Below are 25,038 nucleotides of genomic sequence, written 5' to 3' on the forward strand. Positions count from 1 at the left end.
TTAAAGTTACTTAAAAAGCCTATCAACATATTAGCATGCCTTTTCGACTAAAAGGGGTAACTTCTAATCTCTACCTTTAATCTACATCATAATCAACCAACCTGTGGTTGGATAGTTAGAGGGATTGTGGTATCCCCAGTCCATGACGAGGTGCCTACGGTGACTTTTTAAATTTTAAAATGATATGCCGACTCAGTCTTTCAAAGGTGTTCATAGGGGTAGTGTGTGCGTTCATAGGGATGAGTGTATACATGTGTATATGAGCGCTTGTGTCTGTACTGATGTTCAAAGAAAAATCTGTAAACTTTTCTAGGTGATGTACCAAAGCAAAGTTTTTAGATATCTCGATACTAACATTAAAAAGGAAAGGTATATCATGGCTTTTAATTTTAAATACGCCACTGCAGTTGCAAAACACACACACAAAATGTAGTTACCGTGAAAAGTGAGCGTAGCGTCTGGCGGTCGAGCAGGTCCTTGCCATCCTCACGCGCCGCCACGTCGAGCAGCACGTCCAGGAAGTCGTTCTTCCTGGGCTGGCCGGCGTCGCGGGCACGCAGCCTCTGGTCCACCTCGGCGTCGAACACCACGTGCAGCCGCGCGAACAGCTTCGCCAGCCGCCGGCGCGTGCCCTGGAGGTCGGCCGGCGCGAGCACCGGGAAGAAGTCCGACAGGTTGGGGGTCCCCACGGCCTCCATGATGGCCGTCACCACCTCCTGGAACTCCCCGGAGCGGCTGTCGTCGTCGAGGCTCGTGAGGTCGTGGGAGAAGATGGTGCGGGAGAGCAGGTTCAGGCTGGTCGTGAAGGCCACGCGCCCCACGTTCACCGGCTTGCCGTCGCGCGCCAGCCGCGCGACGTGGTCCATGAGCTCGCCCACCTTCTCGATCCGGAGGTGGTGGAGCGCGTCGAGACGGTGCGGCGCGAAGAGCTCCGTGGCCATCATCTTGCGGAGCGCGCGCTACCGCGGCGCCGGGGGCAGCCAGGGGACGGAGCCCGCCGCGTGCATGCCGGTGGCGTCGGGAACGGACCGGGTGGCGAACGTGGCGTCGTGCCGCTGCAGGAACTCACGGGCCATGGCGGGAGAGGAGGCGACCACCGTGGTGACCGCGCCGAGGCGGAGGGACATGAGCGGGGCGCCGTGGGTCCTGGCCAGGCGGGCCAGGGAGCGGTGTGGCCTGTCGCCGAGGAGGTGGAGGCTGCCGATGAGCGGCAGCGGGCGCGGCCCCGGCGGGAGGCCGGAGCGCGCGTGGTTGAGGAGGTTGAGGAGGTAGAGGGAGAGCAAGGAGACGAGGAGCCATGCTAGCCAGGGAACAAGCACCGCCACGGCCACCATTATTGCTTCCTTTTCCTTGTGCTGCTAGGTCTCTGATAAAGCTGCTAGCTAGCCAGTCACGCAACGCTATTTATGCTGCTCCGTCGTGGTAGTATAGTCCGAGGAATGAAGACCAAATCTAGATGGGATTTAGCATCGAGGAAAACCTGCATCGCGTGGGCGAGGAGGTTGGTTGGTGATGCCTAACGTCAAAGCAGGATGGAAAACGAGCACAACATCTTCTTCCTCTGAACTAAAACCACGACACAATTTTTTGGAACCAAGGGAGTAGCAGTTTTTTTTTTTGAACCACAGAGTCACAGACATCATGCATGACATATACTATACGTACCACCTTATCCAAGGTACTTTCTTTTTCTTTCAAGTGTAGCATGACAACGGAAAGGATTTACTCTTTCTTGGTGCCTCCTTGTTTTCGTTTGGAAAGCCGCCATCAGATGAGATCACTCGATGATCCACCAGATAGGATTACTGCAACGCCGTTGCTGGCGGCTGGAAAATTTTGGCTGGAGCGTGGCAAAGTTCACATTTGGATCAAGAATTGTTTGGTCTTTGGAATAGAATATATGACCATAACGTACGGGATAGAGAAAAAAACAACATTATCCTTGGACCTCTGGATATCACGTGCCACTGCCTCCTTGTTTGGTCTTTGGATCTTGCGAGCTCGATCCATCCGTAGGTATCTGCTCAAAGACGTCGGCAAGCATAAAAATGAATTGTTAATTCTGTGGTGCTGCCGACTACCTGCCGTGGCCAAATGAAGTTGCATTAGCTGCGAATAAAATATGGGATGCAAGTCAGCTGCATCTGGATCTGCATGGGACTCCTGTGCTGCGCAGCCTGTAGAGCGGTCGCCCACTTTGACCATTCCGGCGGTTCACACCTCGCACCGGCTCCAGCTGCAGCTGGTGGTGTAAGTGCAAGCCGGCGCTCTTGCGTTGAATTTGTGATGCACGCACGCACGCACGCAAAGTCTTTTCCGCCTTCTTCCTTGAGAAGTGCAATGGATGAACCATAGGCATATGAAGCTACTTTAGAAACTTTTTTGCAAATTTATTTTATTTTTTGACAAAAGTCTCACGGATACATCTTCACATTCGACGTACACGCAGGAAGTTCCGTCGAAAAGCAGCCTTTTCCTTGGCCTATGCCAAAAACACAAAATAAATATGTCTTGAAACGATATTTAGAATCACTAAAATTTGTCTTTTTTACGGAGGCAAAACCAAAAGAGATTGTTTTCACTAAACTTTGTGCCGCGCACACATGTTACGGAGATGTATGCGTGAATATCTTTTTTGAATGTTTTGACATTTTAAAACATGTTTAAAATGCATTTCTTTTAAATGAGTTCATATGCCCATGGGTTCAATACGTCCTTGGCCTTTACTCTCCACCATAAGATAAGAATATCTAGAACCGGATGCCCTGGACGCCCGGACCGGCTATCCGGTCAGTGTATGGCCGAAAAACGCCACCCAACCAGCTTCTCCACAATCGATCCAAACGCTCAGTACCGCCACGTCGGATCTGGCCCACGCTGGCTCACCAACCCCATATAAACTGACCCTATCCGCGCCTTCGGCCGAAACCATAGCCGCATCCCACTTCACCCCCTCCCCCCTCCTCTCCCGGCGGATTTAGGTACTTTTTCTCATATCCAATGGGTCCATGTAAATACATTTTTGTTAAATCGCATCAACAACCAAACCACCCAGCCATCTTGGAGAAGATGGCTCTTCTCATCAACATTTCCCTAAAAGTAGGGAGGGGCAACTGCTAATATATCACATCACCTCCATGCCAGCCGGCGAGCCGAGAACCCGATAGCAACCCACGTCACCACCGCCAACAGCTTGGTGCCTGGCGCACCTTGCCCAACTGTCTGGTCTGCCTCGCCGTGCCACCCTGGCCGCCTCGCCGGACCTCCCCCCGACTAGACATCTCTTACTCTCGCCCACAAGGTATTCCATGAATTTACTCGTCCAATTTTTTCAATGTTTCGAAGAATTGTCGTTGAGATTATGTGTGCCTGCATTGCAAATAAATTCTCAAGTTGGCTTGTTTTTCGATGACTCGTTGTCATATGAGAATGACAAACTTGATATGGGGCTTGCTTTTATGTGTAGACACGATGTCAAACAATAAGCCAATGCGGGGGTGGGGAGGGTCAGTGCCTAGGAATATCATACTCTGTTGACACAGGCAAGCCGGTCATGAAAAGTTTATGAAGGACTATTTTGGAGAGAATTCAGTGTTCGGGCATAAAACTTTCATCCCAATGTCAAGGATTTATTCTTGCGCATTGCTCATGTTGTGGGCGATCATTTCTCGTACATTGTGCATAGAAGAAATGAAGGTGTACCCGACAAGGTCTTATGTGTTTTGAAGAAGGTTGTAGAGGCGGTCAGGGCCGGCCCTATGTTTTGGGAGGCCCTAGGCGAACTCAACGACATGGGCCCTTGTATCTCATATCACTTTCTTTTTTTTCTTCTTTTTTCAGCACCCCACAAATGCTTTTTCTTAGGCAAGATGGCAGGCTAATGTCCTAAAATAATGAAGAAAATAGAATACAAAGAATTAGAAATCTATACATCAGATGATTGAAACCCTAGACATGTACTCCCTCCGTTCCAAATTACTCGTCGTGGTTCTAGTCCAAATTTGAAACGGAGGGAGTACACAGCATGACAGAAAATTAGGATGGATCAGGGATGAATAGTTGAATACGTACTAAAGAATCAAAGAAACTGCTGAAGTTTAGCTTTGGATGGAATCAGGGGATGGAACAGGAATATGATACATGGATGGATACGTACTGTATTGCCGCCTTGCCGGATGGCGGATGGCTGAGCAGCGCGCGCAGCGACGACAACCAACGGCGGTCGACGAGAGGATGAAGTCACGAAGACGAACCGACGAGGGACGAAGGCACAAGACCAGATCTTAGATTGATTTGTTTCACAGCAGCGAAGCGAGCGGCCGTGTGGCTGGCGTGACGCTTCGCGATCACTACCTAGGGCACCTAGCTATGGGTCTAGCCCATGTCCTTTCGTTTCTCTTGTATAGTTTTTTTCTTATGTATGTTTTGCTGGGCTGTATAAGATATGTATCCTAATCATGGGCCCCCTCCCAGCCTGGGCCCTGGGCCATTGCCCCTCCGCCATACCCCCAGGCCGGCCCTGGCGGCGGTGGCATGCATGCATATGGTTGTCCAACTAATTCTATTGATAATTGGATTGGAATGACAAAGAGCAGTTTCATACATAGTTGGAAGAAATTTGTGAAGTCTGAGATTCAGATCTTTGGAGAAGAATATCTCAGAGCTCCAAATGAGAGGACACTACAGGACTTCTTGAGATGGGTGCATCAAACGACTCTCTCGGTATGCTTGCCAGTATCGATTACATCCATATTTTCTTGAGTAGACATGATAGCAATTCAAGCAAAGATATCACACAAGGTGTTTTTGGTAATTTTTTTAGAGAAGTAGAGGGAGATGAAAAAGAGAAGGCAAATAAAAGAAAATAGCAAAGGAAAGTAAGACAAGTAAATGGTAAATTTGTGTGAAGGAACCTGTATTTGTTTGGTGAAGCCACCCTGGGAATGACGCCCGAAATTTTTCTGGTACTTGTGGCAGGCGTTGAGATTTTCCTGAAGAGAAGGATGATGTAGTATAGTAGCATATGGTATTTCCCTCAGTTAAGAACCAAGGTTTATTGAACCAATAGGAGACACCACACAAACAAAGTAAGCGGTACCTGCACTCACACAAACACAGCAAATACATGCACCCAATAAGGGCAAGAGGGTTGCCAATCCCCTTGTAGTCGTCAATTGCAAGGATTAAATCCGATAGTGATAGATAGATAAAATAAGAAAGGAAATAAAAGTAAATAAATAAAGCAACTATTTTTTAGGGTTTTAGTAAATACAAAGTGAGTGGATCCGGGGGCTATAACATTCACTAGAGGCATGTCTCTCATACACATATCAACGTTGAGTAAACAAATTACTGTTGGGCAATTGATAGAATAGCACACAGTCATGACGATTCTTCATGGCATGATTAATACATAGGCATTACATCTGATACAAGTAGACCAACATCCATCTGCATCTACTACTATTACTCCACCCCAAGACCGCTATCTAGCATGCATCTCAAAGTATTAAGTGCATAACAAACAAAGTAATGCTTGAGGCATGATGACATAATGTAGACAAAGTAAGATCAAACAATATGTTCGAACCCCGTCGTTATAACATTGTAGCAACAATACAAATATTTGCCTTGCAACTCCCCCTGTCATAGAGTAAGGACACCGCAGATTGAACCTACTACCAAGCGCCTCTCCCACTCAAGATAAATTGATCTAATTGGCCAAAAAAGATAGATAGATAGATCGAAGAGAAATAGAAGGCTATAAAATCACACATAGATTAATCTCAGAGAAGACTCAAATACTTACAATGAATAGTCTGATCATAAACTCATATTTCATCGGATCCCAACAAACACACCGCAAAAGTTTACATTGGATTGATCTCAGATGAGATCATTTTATTGAAGATCAAAAGAAAGAAAGAAAGAAAGAAAGAAAGAGCCATCTATCTACTACTATGGACCCGTAGGTCCAGTGGAAACTACTCACACATCATCATGGAGGAAACAAGGTTGATGAATATGGCCTCCGTGATGGATTCCCCATGTGGTAGAGTATCGGAAAAGGCATCTAGACGGGATCGCGGAAGAACAAAGGCTTGCGGCGGTGGAAGAATTGTTTTAGCTCAATGCGGTGATGGTTGCCGCCATTGTCGATGATGAAATCAATCTCCTCTCGGTCTGAGCGGATTGCAGGTCGTGGCGGTGGCACACACGCACAACCCTAACTGTCGTCTTGATCTCAAATCTCGTATATACCATTTTCAACCCTTCCACGCCGGCTCTTCTTAATCCGTCCAATCACGAGCTTCTCGATCCCTAGGAGGGCTCCCTCCAAGAACACAACACCACCATGCGCTGGCCCCATAGTGGGCGCTAACTATCTGTTGGGGAACGTAGCAGAATTTTAAAATTTTCTACGCATCACCAAGATCAATCTATGGAGTCATCTAGCAACGAGGGAGAGAGGAGTGCATCTACATACCCTTGTAGATCACGAGCGGAAGCGTTCAAGAGAACGGGGTTGATGGAGTCGTACTCGACGTGATTCAAATCACCGATGACCTAGTGCCGAACGGACGGCACCTCCGCGTTCAACACACGTACGGTTGGGAGACGTCTCCTCCTTCTTGATCCAGAAAGGGGAAATGAGAGGTTGATGAAGATCCAGCAGCACGACGGCGTGGTGGTGGAAGCAACTGCGATCTCGGCAGGGCTTCGCCAAGCGCTGGGAGACGGAGGAGTGTCACGGGAGGGAGAGGGAGAGGCCAGGGGCTTGGGTGCGTAGCCCTCCCTCCCCCCACTATATATAGGGTGCCTAGGGGGGAGGGGCGCCGCGCCGACCCTAGGAGATCCAATCTCCTAGGGGGGGCGACGGCCAAAGGGGGTGCTTTGCCCCCCAAGGCAAGGGTGGCGCCCCCACCCCTAGGGTTTCCAACACTAGGCGCAGGGGGAGGCCCAAGGGGGGCGCACCAGCCCACTAGGGGATGGTTCCCCTCCCACTTCAGCCCATGGGGCCCTCCGGGATAGGTGGCCCCACCCAGTGGACCCCCGGGACCCTTCTGGTGGTCCCGGTACAATACCGGTGACCCCCGAAACCTTCCTGATGGCCGAAACTGGACTTCCTATATATGAATCTTTACCTCCGGACCATTCCGGAACTCCTCGTGACGTCCGGGATCTCATCCGGGACTCCGAACAACTTTCAGGTTATCGTGTGCTAATATCTCTACAACCCTAGCATCACCGAACCTTAAGTGTGTAGACCCTACGGGTTCGGGAGACATGCAGACATGACCGAGAAGCCTCTCCGGTCAATAACCAACAGCGGGATCTGGATACCCATGTTGGCTCCCACAAGCTCCACGATGATCTCATCGGATGAACCACGATGTCGAGGATTCAATCAATCCGTATACAATTCCCTTTGTTAATCGATACGTTACTTGTCCGAGACTCGATCGTCGGTATCCCAATACCTTGTTCAGTCTCGTTACCGGCAAGTCACTTTACTCGTACCGTAATGCATGATCCCGTGATCAACCACTTGATCACATTGAGCTCATTATGATGATGCATTACCGAGTGGGCCCAGAGATACCTCTCCGTCATACGGAGTGACAAATCCTAGTCTCGATCCGTGCCAACCCAACAGACACTTTTGGAGATACCTGTAATGTACCTTTATAGTCACCCAGTTAGGTTGTGACGTTTGGCACACCCAAGGCACTCCTACGATATCTGGGAGTTGCAAAATCTCATGGTCTAAGGAAATGATACTTGACATTCAGAAAAGCTACAGCAAACGAACTACACGATCTTTGAGCTAAGCTTAGGATTGGGTCTTGTTCATCACATCATTCTCCTAATGATGTGATCCCGTTATCAATGACATCTAATGTCCATAGTCAGAAAACCATGACTATCCTTTGATCAACGAGCTAGTCAACTAGAGGCTCACTAGGGACGTGTTGTGGTCTATGTATTCACACATGTATTACGATTTCCGGATAACGCAATTATAGCATGAACAATAGACAATTATCATGAACAAAGAAATATAATAATAACCATTTTATTATTGCCTCTAGGGCATATTTCCAACAGTCTCCCACTGGCACTAGAGTCAATATTCTAGTTACATTGTGATGAATCGAACACCCATGCAGTTCTGGTGTTGATCATGTTTTGCTCTAGGGAGAGGTTTAGTCAACGGATCTGCTACATTCAGGTCCGTATGTACTTTACAAATCTCTATGTCTCCATTTTGAACACTTTCACGAATGGAGTTGAAGCGACGCTTGATATGCCTGGTCTTCCTGTGAAACCTGGGCTGCTTGGCAAGGGCAATAGCTCCAGTGTTGTCACAGAAGAGAGTCATGGGGCCCGACGCATTGGGTATGACTCCTAGGTCGGTAATGAACTCCTTCACCCAGACTGCTTCTTGTGCTGCCTCCGAGGCTGCCATGTACTCCGCTTCACATGTAGATCCCGCCACAACGCTTTGCTTGCAACTGCACCAGCTTACTGCCCCACCATTCAAAATATACACATATCCGATTTGTGACTTAGAGTCATCCAGATCTGTGTCGAAGCTAGCATCGACGTAACCCTTTACGACGAGCTCTTCGTCACCTCCATAAACGAGAAACATTTCCTTAGTCCTTTTCAGGTACTTCAGGATATTCTTGCCCGTTGTCCAGTGTTCCATATGCCGGGATTACTTTGGTACCTTCCTACCAAACTCATGGCAAGGTTTACATCAGGTCTGGTACACAACATAGCATACATGATAGACCCTATGGCCGAGGCATAGGGGACGACACTCATCTTTTCTCTGTCTTCTGCCGTGGTCGGGTATTGAGCCGTGCTCAATCTCGTACCTTGCAATACAGGCAAGAACCCCTTCATTGACTGATCCATTTTGAACTTCTTCAATATCTTGTCAAGGTACGTACTCTGTGAAAGACCAATGAGGCGTCTCGATCTATCTCTATAGATCTTGATGCCTAATATATAAGCAGCTTCTCCAAGGTCCTTCATTGAAAAACACTTGTTCAACTAGGCCTTTATGCTTTCCAAGAATTCCATATCATTTCCCATCAACAGTATGTCATCCACATACAATATGAGAAATGCTATAGAGCTCCCACTCATTTTCTTGTAAATGCAGGATTCTCCATAAGTCTGCATAAACCAAACGCTTTGATCATCTCATCAAACGAATGTTCCAACTCCGAGATGCTTGCACCAGCCCATAAATCGAGCGTTTGAGCTTGCAAACCTTGTCAGCATTCTTAGGATCGACAAAACCTTCCGGCTGCATCATATACAATTCTTCCTTAAGGAAACCATTAAGGAATGCCGTTTTGACGTCCATTTGCCATATCTCATAATCATAGAATGCGGCAATTGCTAACATGATTCAGACGGACTTCAGCTTCGCTACGGGTGAGAAAGTCTCATCGTAGTCAACCCCTTGAACTTGTCGATAACCCTTAGTGACAAGCCGAGCTTTATAGATGGTCACATTACCATCCGCGTCTGTCTTCTTCTTAAAGATCCATTTATTTTCTATGTCTCGCCGACCAACGGGCAAGTCAGTCAAAGTCCATACTTCGTTTTCATACATGGATCCTATCTCGGATTTCATGGCTTCCAGCCATTTGTTGGAATCCGGGCCCGCCATCACTTCTTCATAGTTCGAAGGTTCACCGTTGTCTAACAACATGATTTCCAAGACAGGGTTGCCGTACCACTCTGGTGCGGAACGTGTCCTTGTGGACCTATGAAGTTCAGTAGCAACTTGATCTGAAGTTTCATGATCATCATCATCAACTTCCCCTCTAGTCGGTGCAGGCACCTCAGGAACATTTTCTTGAGCTGCGCCACTTACCGATTCAAGAGGTAATACTTCATCAAGTTCTACCTTCCTCCCACTTATTTCTTTCAAGAGAAACTCTTTCTCTAGAAAGGACCCATTCTTGGCAACAAAGATCTTGCCTTCGGATCTGAGGTAGAAGGTATACCCAATAGTTTCTTTAGGGTATCCTATGAAGACGCATTTTTCCGATTTGGGTTCGAGCTTTTCAGGTTGAAGTTTCTTGACATAAGCATCGCATCCCCAAACTTTTAGAAACGACAGCTTAGGTTTCTTCACAAACCATAATTCATACGGTGTCGTCTCAACGGATTTCGACGGAGCCCTATTTAAAGTGAATGCGGCAGTCTCTAAAGCATAGCCCCAAAATGATAACGGTAAATCAGTAAGAGACATCATAGATCGCACCATATCTAATAGAGTGCGATTACGATGTTCGGACACACCATTACGCTGAGGTGTTCCAGGCGGCGTTACTTGTGAAACTATTCCACATTTTCTTAAGTGTGTGCCAAATTCGTGACTCAAGTATTCTCCCCCATGATCTGATCGCAAGAACTTGATTTTCCTATCACATTGATTCTCAACCTCACTCTGAAATTCCTTGAACTTTTCAAAGGTCTCAGACTTGTGTTTCATTAAGTAGACATACCCATATCTACTCAAGTCATCAGTGAGGGTGAGAACATAACGATAGCCACCGCGAGCCTCAACACTCATTGGACCGCACACATCAGTATATATGATTTCCAATAAGTTGGTTGCTCACTCCATTGTTCCTGAGAACGGAGTCTTGGTCATTTTACCCATGAGGCATGGTTCACACGTGTCAAATGATTCGTAATCAAGAGACTCTAAAAGTCCATCTGCATGGAGCTTCTTCATGCGTTTGACACCTATATGACCAAGGCGGCAGTGTCACAAGTATGTGGGACTATCATTATCAACCTTACATCTTTTGGTATTCACACTATGAATATGTGTAGCATTACGCTCAAGATTCATTAAGAATAAACCATTCACCATCGGAGCATGACCATAAAACATATCTCTCATATAAATAGAACAACCATTATTCTCGGATTTAAATGAGTAGCCATCTCGTATTAAACAAGATCCTGATACAATGTTCATGCTCAAAGCTGGCACTAAATAACAATTATTGAGGTTTAAAACTAATCCCGTAGGTAAATGTAGAGGTAGCGTGCCGACGGCGATCACATCGACCTTGGAACCATTCCCGACGCGCATCGTCACCTCGTCCTTCGACAGTCTCCGTTTATTCCGCAGCTCCTGCTTTGAGTTATAAATGTGAGCAACCGCACCGGTATGAAATACCCAGGAGCTACTGCGAGTACTGGTAAGGTACACATCAATTACATTTATATCATATATACCTTTAGTGTTGCCGGCCTTCTTGTCCGCTAAGTAATTGGGGCAGTTCCGCTTCCAGTGACCACTTCCCTTGCAATAAAAACACTCAATCTCGGGCTTGGGTCCATTCTTTGGTTTCTTCCCAACAGCTTGCTTACCGGGCGCGGCAACTCCCTTGTCGTCCTTCTTGAAGTTCATGGTTTTATTCACCATCAACACTTGATGTTCCTTTTTGACTTCTACCTCTGCTGATTTCAGCATTGAAAATGCTTCAGGAATGATCTTTTCCATCCCCTGCATATTGAAGTTCATCACAAAGCTCTTGTAGCTTGGTGGAAGCGACTGAAGGATTCTGTCAATGACCGCGTCATCCGGGAGATTAACTCCCAGCTGAGTCAAGCGGTTATGTAACCCAGACATTTTGAGTATGTGCTCACTGACAGAACTATTTTCCTCCATCTTACAGCTGAAGAACTTGTCGGAGACTTCATATCTCTCGACCCGGGCATGAGCTTGAAAAACCATTTTCATCTCTTCGAACATCTCATATGCTCTGTGTCTCTCAAAACGCTTTTGGAGCCCCGGTTCTAAGCCCTAAAGCATGCCGCACTGAACGAGGGAGTAATCATCAGCACGTGTCTGCCAAGCATTCGTAACGTCTTGGTTCTGTGGGACGGCTGCGTCACCTAGCGGTGCTTCTAGGACATAATCTTTCTTGGCAGCTATGAGGATGATCCTTAGGTTCCGGACCCAGTCCGTATAGTTGCTGCCATTGTCTTTCAGCTTGGTTTTCTCTAGGAACGCGTTGAAGTTGAGGAAAACGTGGGCCATTTGATCTACAAGACATATTGTAAAGATTTTAGACTAAGTTCATGATAATTAAGTTCATCTAATCAAATTATTCAATGAACTCCCACTCAGATAGACATCCCTCCAGTCATCTAAGTATAACATGATCCGAGTTAACTAGGCCGTGTCCGATCATCACGTGAGACGGACTAGTCAACATCGGTGAACATCTTCATGTTGATCGTATCTTCTATACGACTCATGCTCCACCTTTCAGTCTTCTATGTTCCGAGGCCATGTCTGTACATGCTAGGCTCGTCAAGTCAACCTAAGTGTATTGCGTGTGTAAATCTGGCTTACACCCATTGTATTCAAACGTTAGAATCTATCACACCCGATCATCACGTGGTGCTTCGAAACAACTAACCTTCGCAACGGTGCACAGTTAGGGGGAACACTTTCTTGAAATTATTACGAGGGATCATCTTATTTAAGCTACCGTCGTTCTAAGCAAATAAGATGTAAAACATGATAAACATCACATGCAATCAAATAGTGACATGATATGGCCAATATCATTTGCTCCTTTGATCTCCATCTTCGGGGCTCCATGATCATCGTTGTCACCGGCATGACACCATGATCTCCATCATCGTGTCTTCTTGAAGTTGTCACATCAACTATTACTTCTACTACTATGGCTAACGGTTTAGCAATAAAGTAAAGTAATTACATGACGTTTATGTTGACACGCAGGTCATAAATAAATTAAGACAACTCCTATGGCTCCTGCCGGTTGTCATACTCATCGACATGCAAGTCGTGATTCCTACTACAAGAACATGATCAATCTCATACATCACATATATCATTCATCATTCATCACAACCTTTGGCCATATCACATCACAAAACACTTGCTGCAAAAACAAGTTAGACATCCTCTAATTGTTGCAAGTTTTTACGTGGCTGCTATAGGTTTTTAGCAAGAACATTTCTTACCTACGCCAAAACCACAACGTGAATTGCCAATTTCTATTTACCCTTTATAAGGACCCTGTTCATCGAATCCGATCCGACTAAAGTGGGAGAGACAGACACCCGCCAGCCACCTTATGCAATTAGTGCATGTCAGTCGGCGGAACCGGTCTCATGTAAGCGTACGTGTAAGGATGGTCCGGGCCGCTTCATCCCACGATGTCGCCGAATCAAGATAAGACTAGTAACGGCAAGCAAATTGACAATATCGACGCCCACAACTACTTTGTGTTCTACTCGTGCATAGTAACTACGCATAGACCTAGCTCATGATGCCACTGTTGGGTAACGTAGCAGAATTTTAAAATTTTCTACGCATCACCAAGATCAATCTATGGAGTCATCTAGCAATGAGGGAGAGAGGAGTGCATCTACATACCCTTGTAGATCACGAGCGGAAGCGTTCAAGAGAACGGGGTTGATGGAGTCGTACTCAACGTGATTCAAATCACTGATGACCTAGTGCCGAACGGACGGCACCTCCGCGCTCAACACACGTACGGTTGGGAGACATCTCCTCCTTCTTGATCCAGCAAGGGGAAAGGAGAGGTTGATGAAGATCCAGCAGCACGACGGCGTGGTGGTGGAAGCAACGGTGATCTCGACAGGGCTTCGCCAAGCGCTGGGAGACGGAGGAGTGTCACGGGAGGGAGAGGGAGAGGCCAGGGGCTTGGGTGCGCAGCCCTCCCTCCCCCCCACTATATATAGGGTGCCTAGGGGGGGCGCCGGCCCTAGGAGATCCAATCTCCTAGAGGGGGCGGCCAAAGGGGGTGCCTTGCCCCCCAAGGCAAGAGTGGCACCCCCACCCCTAGGGTTTCCAACACTAGGCGCAGGGGGAGGCCCAAGGGGGGCGCACCAGCCCACTAGGGGCTGGTTCCCCTCCCACTTCATCTCATGGGGCCCTCCGGGATAGGTGGCCCCACCCGGTGGAACCCCGGGACCCTTCCGGTGGTCCCGGTACAATACCGGTGACCCCTGAAACCTTCCCGATGGCCGAGACTGAACTTCTTATATATGAATCTTTACCTCCGGACCATTCTGGAACTCCTCGTGACGTCCGGGATCTCATTCGGGACTCCGAACAACTTTCGGGTTACCATGTGCTAATATCTCTACAACCCTAGCGTCACCGAACCTTAAGTGTGTAGACCCTACGGGTTCGGGAGACATGCAGACATGACCGAGAAGCCTCTCCGGTCAATAACCAACAGCGGGATCTGGATACCCATGTTGGCTCCCACAAGCTCCACGATGATCTCATCGGATGAACCACGATGTCGAGGATTCAATCAATCCGTATACAATTCCCTTTGTCAATCGGTACGTTACTTGTCCGAGACTCGATCGTCGGTATCCCAATACCTTGTTCAGTCTTGTTACCGGCAAGTCACTTTACTCGTACCGTAATGCATGATCCCGTGATCAACCACTTGATCACATTGAGCTCATTATGATGATGCATTACCGAGTGGGCCCAGAGATACCTCTCCGTCATACGGAGTGACAAATCCCAGTCTCGATTCGTGCCAACCCAACAAACACTTTCGGAGATACCTGTAATGTACCTTTATAGTCACCCAGTTACGTTGTGACGTTTAGCACACCCAAGGCACTCCTACGGTATCCGGGAGTTGCACAATCTCATGGTCTAAAGAAATGATACTTGACATTCAGAAAAGCTACAGCAAACGAACTACATGATCTTTGAGCTAAGCTTAGGATTGGGTCTTGTCCATCACATCATTCTCCTAATGATGTGATCCCGTTATCAATGACATCTAATTTCCATAGTCAGGAAACCATGACTATCATTTGATCAACGAGCTAGTCAACTAGAGGCTCACTAGGGACGTGTTGTGGTCTATGTATTCACACATGTATTACGATTTCCGGATAACACAATTATAGCATGAACAATAGACAATTATCATGAACAAAGAAATATAATAATAACCATTTTATTATTGCCTCTAGGGCATATTTCCAACAGTATCGTGGTTTTGTCACGGCAGATGTCCGTGTGAGAGAAGTAAGTCGTGAGGCCATCATTGCTATGTGATGACTTGAACGGGGTTGGTGATACATCTCCAACGTATCTATAATTTTTGATTGTTCGATGCTATTATATTATCTGTTTTTTGATGTTTTATATGCATTATTATGCTATTTTATATTCTTTTTGGGACTAACTTATTAACCTAGAGCCCAGTGCCAGTTTCTGTTTTTCCTTGTTTTTGAGTTTTCCAGAAAAGGAATATCAAAGAGAGTCCAAACGGAATAAAACTTCATGATGATTTTTGTTGGACCAGAAAACACCCAGAGGACTTGGAGTCCAAGCCAGAAGAGTCATGAGGCGACAGTAAGGGTGGATGGCGCGCCCTAGGGGGGGCCCTACCTTGTGGGCCCCTCAGGACTCCTCTGACCTACCTCTTCGTCCTATAAATTCACATATATTCCAAAACTCTTAGGGGGAGCCACGAAACCACTTTTCCGCTGCTGCAACCTTCTATACCCGTGAGATCCCATCTTGGGGCCTTTCCCGACAATCTGCCAGAGGGGATTCAATCATGGAAGGCTTCTACATAAACCCTATTGCCCTTCCGATGAAGCGTGAGTAGTTTACCTCAGACCTACAGGACCATTGCTAGTAGCTAGATGGCTTCTTCTCTCTCTTTGATTCTCAATACCATGTTCTCCTCGATGTTTATGGAGATCTATCTGATGTAATCTTATTTTACAATGCGTTTGTGGAGATCCGATGAATTGTGGATTTATGATCAGATTATCTATGAATATTATTTGAATCTTCTCTGAATTCTTATATCCATGATTTGATATCTTTATATTTCTCTTCGAATTATCGATTTGGTTTGGCCAACTAGATTGGTATTTCTTGCAATCAATAGATGCTTAGGTTTGGGTTCAATCTTGCGGTGTCCTCACCTAGTGACAAGGTAGGGGTAGCGAGGCACGTATTTTTATTGTTGCCATCAAGGATAAAAAGATGTAGTTTTCATCATATTGCTTGAGTTTATCCCTCTACATCATGTCATCTTACTTAAGGCGTTACTCCGTTCTTTATGAACTTAATACTCTAGATGCATGCTGGATAGAGGTCGATGTGTGGAGTAATAGTAGTAGGTGCAGGCAGGAGTCGGTCTACTTGACATGGACGTGATGCCTATATGCATAATCATTGCCTTGGATAACGTCATAACTTTGCGCTTTTCTATCAATTGCTCGACAGTAATTTTTTCACCCACAGTATTATTTGCCTTCATGAGAGAAGCCTCTACTGAAACCTATGGCCCCATGTCTATTTTTCTATCGTAGTTGTTTGAGATCTAATATTTTGCAATCTTTTATTTTCAGACCTATAAACCCAAAAACCCAAAAATATTAGTTATCTTTTATTTAGTTTATCTATCTCTATCAAATCTCACCTTTGCAATTGACCGTGAAGGGATTGGCAACCCCTTTATCGTGTTGGGTGCAAGTGTTTGATTGTTTATGCAGGTGCATAGATTGGGGACTTGCTTGTACATCCTACTGGATCGATACCTTGGTTCTCTAACTGAGGGAAATACTTATCTCTACTTTGCTGCATCACCCTTTCCTCTTCAAGGAAAAAACCAACGCAAGCTTAAGAAGTAGCAGTTGGTCAGAATCGAGAGACAGGAGTTTACCTAGGTCCGACCACTTGTGATGGAGGTAAAAGCCTACTCCTACTTGATTAAAGGCCTACCTAGCTCTCGAGGTATTCTTACTTGTCTATCTCTAATCACATGTCCCTTTGGACACCCTAGGAAGCCACTGTTGGGGATCGTTGCAGAAATTAAAATTTTCTATGCATCACCAAGATCAATCTATGGTTTATATATTAGTCGGTCCTGGGGTTTATGATAAGTTTCCGGGTTCTACCCGCAATCATAGTCCTACTCTAAATCTTCTAAACCTTTAGTGTCTTCCAAGTTAGGTGGACTCCTTATGGTGTTAGTACTCCCATAAGCCGGCACCGGCTCTCCTAAGTCGGGTACATCTTCCTTCGGCCTGGTAAGGCCGACTTTGGACACTTTACAAACAACCCACCCTTTAACCATCTGGACCTAGCGGGTCTTAATCTTCCTACTCGGGTTCCTTCCAGGCCCCAGCCCATAGTGAACCGGCCCAAGTAGTTTCCTAGATAACCAAGTTATGGGCCTGTTGGTCTAGTCGGGTCATATCTTGGGCTACCGGGTCATATCGCGGGTAATTCTCCCGACAAGACCTCTCTTGGGGGTTTCTGGATATATGAGAATTTATAGTGCGAGAATTAGTTCAAACAGAGCAACGAGTGGGCTACAAGGCATAAGGGCGCGCCCCTGAGTTGTGGCTCCCTCGTATGGCTTATGGCCTTCTCCCAGAACTTCCAAGGTCTCTTTTTTCCAGAAAAAATTCGTCAAAAAGTTTCATCGCGTTTGGACTTCGTTTGGTATGGATTTTTTGGAAAACCAAAAACAAGCAAAAAAGAGAAACTCGCACTGGGCACTGAGTTAATAGGTTAGTTCCCAAAAATGATATAAAATGGCATATAAAGCATATAGGATTGATAATATAATATCATGAAATAATAAAAAAATTATAGATACGTCGGAGACGTATCAGCTGCTATAATAGGGGCTTCTATAACTTATAGGTGATATAAATGTTTGCCTGTCCACTAAACTAGGCTCCCCAAGAGTACCTGGAGGTCGAGTTCATGAAGGTATGAATAGTTTATACATAGCGCACACTTCATAAATGCTCATTCGAGTGTGCGCAAGAGATGTGGCATGTTGCATTATATGGTCCCATTGTGTTATAAACTCATGCTTTGGTGTTGCCTAGAGACCGGATAGTATGCATATTTATCTCCCATGTAAGGAAACTTGCAAATTGTTTATGTCACCTTGCAGAGGGGGTGCAATGAAGCAAATAGTCAGGATTTGCATGTACATGATGTTAGGGACAACTTTATGGAGCCTTGCAAGAGGTGGAGTGATACGTCTCCAACGTATCTATAATTTGTGATTGTTCCATGCTATTATATATTCTGTTTTGGATGTTTAATGGGCTTATTTATACACTTTTATATTTTTTTGGGACTAACCTATTAACCGGAGGCCCAGCACAAATTGCTGTTTTTTTGCCTATTTCAGTGTTTCGCAGAAAAAGAATATCAAACTGAGTCCAAACGGAATGAAACCTTCGGGAGCATGATTTTTGGAACAAACGTGATCCAGAGGACTTGGAGTGGACATCAAGCAATCAACGAGGAGGCCACAAGACAGGGGGCGCGCCCTCCACCCTCGTGGGCCCCTCATGGCTCCACCGACCTACTTCTTCCTCCTTTATATACCTACGTACCCTGAAAACATCGGAGAGCACCACGAAAACCTAATTCCACCGCCGCAACCTTCTGTACCCAAGAGATCCCATCTTGGGGCCTTTTCCGGAGCTCCGCCGGAGGGGGCATTGATCACGGAGGGCGTCTACATCAACTCCATGGCCCCTCCGATGATCTGTGAGTAGTTTACCTCAGACCTTCGGGTCCATAGTTATTAGCTAGATGGCTTCTTCTCTCTTTTTGGATCTCAATACAAAGTTCTCCCCCTCTCTTGTGGAGATCTATTCGATGTAATCTTCTTTTGCGGTGTGTTTGTTGAGACCGATGAATTGTGGGTTTATGATCAAGTTTATCTATGAACAATATTTGAATCTTCTCTTAGTTCTTTTATGTATGATTGGTTATCTTTGCAAGTCGCTTCGAATTATCAGTTTGGTTTGGCCTACTAGATTGATATTTCTTGCAATGGGAGAAGTGCTTAGCTTTAGGTTCAATCTTGCGGTGTCCTTTCCAAGTGACAGTAGGGGCAGCAAGGCACGTATTGTATTGTTTCCATCGAGGATAACAAGATGGGGTTTATTTCATATTGCATGAGTTTATCCCTCTACATCATGTCCTCTTGCTTAAAGCGTTACTCTGTTCTCTTGAACTTAATACTCTAGATGCATGCTGGATAGCGGTCGATGTGTGGAGTAATAGTAGTAGATGCAGGCAGGAGTCGGTCTACTTGTCACAGACGTGATGCCTATATACATGATCATACCTAGATATTCTCATAACTATGCTCAATTCTGTCAATTGCTCAACAGTAATTTGTTTACCCGCTGTGAATACTTATGCTCTTGAGATAAGCCACTAGTGAAACCTATGGCCCCCGTTGCTGGGGAGGTAATCTCTTTGGATCTCAATACAAAGTTCTCCTCGATTCTCTTGGAGATCTATTTGATGTAATCTTCTTTTGCGGTGTGTTTGTCGAGATCCGATGAATTGTGGGTTTATGATCAAGATTATCTATGAACATTATTTGAATCTTCTCTGAATTCTTTTATGTATGATTGGTTATCTTTGCAAGTCTCTTCGAATTATCAGTTTGGCTTGGCCTACTAGATTGATCTTTCTTGCAATGGGAGAAGTGCTTAGCTTTGGGTTCAATCTTGCGGTGCTCGATCCCAGTGATAGAAAGGGAAACGACACGTATTGTATTGTTGCCATCGAGGATAAAAAGATGGGGTTTGTATCATATTGCATGAGTTTATCCCTCTACATCATGTCATCTTGCTTAAAGCGTTACTCCGTTCTTATGAACTTAATACTCTAGATGCATGCTGGATAGCGGTCGATGTGTGGAGTAATAGTAGTAGATGCAGGCAGGAGTCGGTCTACTTGTCACAGACGTGATGCCTATATACATGATCATACCTAGATATTCTCATAATTATTCGCTTTTCTATCAATTGCTCGACAGTAATTCGTCCACCCACCGTAATACTTATGTTATCTTGAGAGAAGCCACTAGTGAAACCTATGGCCCCCGGGTCTATCTTTCATCATACAAGTTTCCAATCTATTTTATTTTGCAATCTTTACTTTCAATCTATATCATAAAATACCAAAAGTATTTATCTTATTATTATCTCTATCAGATCCCACTCTTGCAAGTGGACGTGAAGGGATTGACAACCCCTTTATCGCGTTGGTTGCGAGGTTCTTATTTGTTTGTGTAGGTACGAGGTGACTCGCGTGTGGTCTCCTTCTAGATTGATACCTAGGTTCTCAAAAACTAAGGGAAATACCTACGCTGCTTTGTTGCATCACCCTTTCATCTTCAAGGAAAAACTAACGCATGCTCAAGAGGTAGCAAGAAGGATTTCAGGCGCTGTTGCCGGGGAGATCTACGCCAAGTCAAGACATACGCCGTTTTATTCGCCCTCTTTTCCTTTCGCCCTCTCTTTCCGTTCGCTTTTTCTTCGCTTGTTTGCTGTGTGTTGGATTGCTTGCTTGTCACGATGGCTCAAGATAATACTAAATTGTGTGACTTTTCCAATACCAACAATAATGATTTTATTAGCACTCCGATTGCTCCTCTTACCGATGATGAATCTTGTGAGATTAATACTGCTTTGCTGAATCTTGTCATGAAAGATCTGTTTTCTGGCCTTCCTAGTGAAGATGCCGCTACCCATCTAAACAACTTTGTTGATTTATGTGATATGCAAAAGAAGAAAGATGTGGATAATGACATTGTTAAACTTAAGCTATTTTCGTTTTTGCTTAGAGATCGTGCCAAAGCTTGGTTTTCGTCTTTGCCTAAAAATAGTATTGATTCATGGAATAACTGCAAAGATGCTTTTATCTCTAAGTATTTTCCTCCCACTAAGATCATCTCTCTTAGAAACGAGATTATGAATTTTAAGCAACTTGATCATGAGCATGTTGCACAATCTTGGGATAGGATGAAATTAATGATATGTAATTGCCCTACACATGGTTTGAATTTATGGATGATTATACAAAAAATTTATGCTGGATTGAATTTGGTTCTAGAAATCTTTTAGATTCGGCTGCGGGAGGCACTTTTATGGAAATCACTTTAGGAGAAGCTACCAAACTCCTAGATAATATTATGGTTAATTATTCTCAACGGCACACTGAAAGATCTACTAGTAAAAAGGTGCATGCAATTGAAGAGATTAATGTTTTGAGTGGAAAGATGGATGAACTTATGAAATTGTTTGCTAATAAGAGTGCTCCTACTGATCCTAATAATATGCCTTTGTCTACTTTTATTGAGAATAATAATGAATCTATGGATGTGAATTTTGTTGGTAGGGACAATTTTGGTAACAACACGTATAGAGGTAATTTTAATTCTAGGCCGTTTCCTAGTAATTCCTCTAATAATTATGGTAATTCCTACAACAATTCTTATGAAAATTATAATAATATTCCCTCTTATTTTGAATCTAATATTAAAGAATTTATTAGTTTGCAAAAGAGTTTCAATGCTTTGATTGAAGAAAAATTGCTTAAGAATGATGAATTGGCTAGGAACATGGATAGATTTTCTCTTGATGTTGATTCTTTGAAACTTAGATCTATTCCACCTAAGCATGATATCAATGAGTCTCTCAAAGCCACGAGAATTTCCATTGATGAGTGCAAATAAAGAACTGCTAGGATGTGTGCTAAGAAAGATTGCTTTGTGAAGGCGTGTTCTTCTAGTTTTGATGAAAATAAAGATGAAGATTTAAAAGTAATTGATGTGTACCCTATTAAATCCTTGTGTTGCAATATGAATCTTGATAATGATGGGACTGGAGATGAGTCAACTTTAGTTAGAAGGCGTCCCAAAAATTCGGAGTTTTTAGATCTTGATGCAAAAATTTGGTAAAAGTGGGATTGAAGAGGTTAAAACTTTTAATAGCAATGAACCCACTATCTTGGATTTCAAGGAATTTAATTATGATAATTGCTCTTTGATAGATTGTATTTCCTTGTTGCAATCCGTGCTAAGTTCTCCTCATGCTTATAGTCAAAATAAAGCTTTTACTAAACATATCGTTGATGCTTTGATGCAATCTTACGAAGAAAAACTTGAGTTGGAAGTTTCTATCCCTAGAAAACTTCATGATGAATGGGAACCTACAATTAAAATTAAAATTAAAGATCATGAATGCTAGACTTTGTGTGATTTGGGTGCTAGTGTTTCCACGATCCCAAAAACTTTGTGTGGTTTGATAGGTTTCCGTGAATTTGATGATTGTTCTTTAAACTTGCACCTTGCGGATTCCACTATTAAGAAACCTATGGGAAGAATTAATGATGTTCTTATTATTGCAAATAGAAATTATGTGCCCGTAGATTTCATTGTTCTTGATATAGATTGCAATCCTTCATGTCCTATTATTCTTGGTAGACCTTTCCTTAGAACGATTGGTGCAATTATTGATATGAAGGAAGGGAATATTAGATTCCAATTTCCGTTAAGGAAAGGCATGGAACACTTCCCTAGAAAGAAAATTAAATTACCATATGACTCTATTATGAGAGCCATTTATGGATTGCCTACCAAAGATGGCGATACCTAGATCTATCCTCGCTTTTATGCCTAGCTAAGGGCGTTAAACGATAACGCTTGTTGGGAGGCAACCCAATTTTATTTTTATTTATTTCTTTTTGTTCTTGTTTAGTAATAAATAATTTATCTAGCCTCTGTTTTGGTTGTGTTTTTTGTGTTTAATTAGTGTTTGTGCCAAGTAGAACCGTTGGGAAGACTTGGGGAAAGTCTTCTTGATCTTGGTGTAAAAAACAGAAACTTTAGCGCTCACGAGAATTGCTGCAACTTTTTATTGGAGAGTTATATTTAGTTAATTCTTTTTGAAGATGATTAATAGATAAATTCCTCACGTCCAGAAAATTATTTTAGAATTTTTGGGGTTCCAGAAGTTTGCGTTAGTTACAGATTACTACAGACTGTTCTGTTTTTGACAGTTTCTGTTTTTCGTGTGTTGTTTGCTTATTTTGATGAATCTATGGCTAGTAATGAAGTTTATAAACCATATATAAGTTGTAATAAAGTAGGTTTAACACCAATATAAATAAATAATGAGTTCATTACAGTACCTTGAAGTGGTGTTTTGTTTTCTTTCGCTAATGGAGCTCACGAGATTTTCTTGTTAAGTTTTGTGCTGTGTAGTTTTCAAGTTTTGGGTAAAGATTTGATGGATTATGGAACAAGGAGTGGCAAGAGCCTAATCTTGGGGATGCCCAAGGCACCCCAAGGTAAAATCCAAGGGCACCAAAAATCCTAAGCTTGGGGATGCCCCGAAAGGCATCCTCTCTTTTGTCTTCGTTCATCGGTAACCTTACTTGGAGCTATATTTTTATTCGCCACATGATATGTGTTTTGCTTGGAGCGTCTTGTATGATTTGAGTCTTTGCTTTTTAGTTTACCACAATCATCCTTTCTGTACACACCTTTTGAGAGAGACACACATGAATCGAAATTTATTAGAATACTCTATATGCTTCACTTCTATCTTTTGAGCTATATAGTTTTTTCTCTAGTGCTTCACTTATATCGCTTAGAGCATGGTGGTGGTTTCATTTTATAGAAATAATTGATCTCTCATGCTTCACTTATATTATTTTGAGAGTGCTTTAGAACAGCATGGTGATTTGCTTTTAGGAATAATAAAAAACTTTCATATAAGTGCATTGAATACTAAGAGAAGTTTTATACTTGATGATTGTTTTGAGATATGGAGATAGTGATATTAAGGTTATGCTAGTTGAGTAGTTGTGAATTTGAGAAATACTTGTGTTGAAGTTTGCAAGTCCCGTAGCATGCACATATGGTAAACATTGTGTAACAAATTTGAAACATGAGGTGTTATTTGATTATCTTCCTTATGAGTGGTGGTCGGGGACGAAATATGGTCCTTTCCTACCAATCTATCCCCCTAGGAGCATGCGCGTAATACTTGGTTTTTGATGACTTGTAGATTTTCGCAATAAGTATGTGAGTTCTTTATGACTAATGTTGAGTCCATGGATTATACGCACTCTCATGCTTACATCATTGCTAGCATCTTTGGTACAGTGCATTGCCCTTTCTCACCTTGAGAGTTGGCGCGAACTTCGCCGGTGCATCCAAACCCCGTGATACGATACGCTCTATCACACATAAACCTCCTTATATCTTCCTCAAAACAGCCACCATACCTACCTATTATGGCATTTCCATAGCCATTCTAAGATATATTGCCATGCAACTTTCCACCGTTTCGTTTATTATGACACACATCATCATTGTCATATTGCCTTGCATGATCATGTAGTTGACATCGTATTTGTGGCAAAGCCACCGTTCATAATTCTTTCATACATGTCACTCATGAGTCATTGCACATCCCGGTACACCGCCGGAGGCATCCATATAGAGTCATATTTTGTTCTAGTATCGAGTTGTAATCATTGAGTTGTAAATAAATAGAAGTGTGATGATCATAATTAATAGAGCATTGTCCCAAAAGAAAGAAAAAAGAAGAAGAGAAAGGCCAAAAATATAAAATAAAATAAAAAGGGGCAATGCTACTATCCTTTTTCCACAATTGTGCTTCAAAGTAGCACCATGATCTTTATGATAGAGAGTCTCTTGTTTTGTCATTTTCATATACTAGTGGGAATTTTTTATTATAGAACTTGGCTTGTATATTCCAACAATGGGCCTCCTCAAGTGCCCTAGGTCTTCGTGAGCAAGCAAGTTGGATGCACACCCACTTAGTTTCTTTTGTTGAGCTTTCATACATTTATAGCTCTACTGCATCCGTTGCATGGCAATCCCTACTCCTTGCATTGACATCAATTGATGGGCATATCCCTAGCCCATTGATTAGCCGCATCAATGTGAGACTTTCTCCTTTTTTGTCTTCTCCACATAACCCCTTCATTATATTGCGTGAAAGTTGAAAAAAGTTTGAGACTAAAGTATCCATGGCTCATAGTGCTATATCCATGGCTCATGCTCATGTATTGCGTGAAAGTTGAAAAAAGTTTGAGACTAAAGTATGAAACAATTGCTTGGCTTG

At 43.8% G+C, this 25,038-nt stretch overlaps 1 pseudogene; it reads right to left on the bottom strand.

Moving 5' to 3' along the window:
- The window catches only part of LOC119352343, a 2,655-nt pseudogene extending 1,315 nt beyond the window's left edge, over positions 1–1,340 (bottom strand).
- Positions 1,341–25,038: the final 23,698 nt, after the last annotated feature.

The sequence above is a fragment of the Triticum dicoccoides genome, chromosome 2A (assembly GCF_002162155.2).
Source record: "Triticum dicoccoides isolate Atlit2015 ecotype Zavitan chromosome 2A, WEW_v2.0, whole genome shotgun sequence".
Lineage (NCBI taxonomy): Eukaryota > Viridiplantae > Streptophyta > Magnoliopsida > Poales > Poaceae > Triticum > Triticum dicoccoides.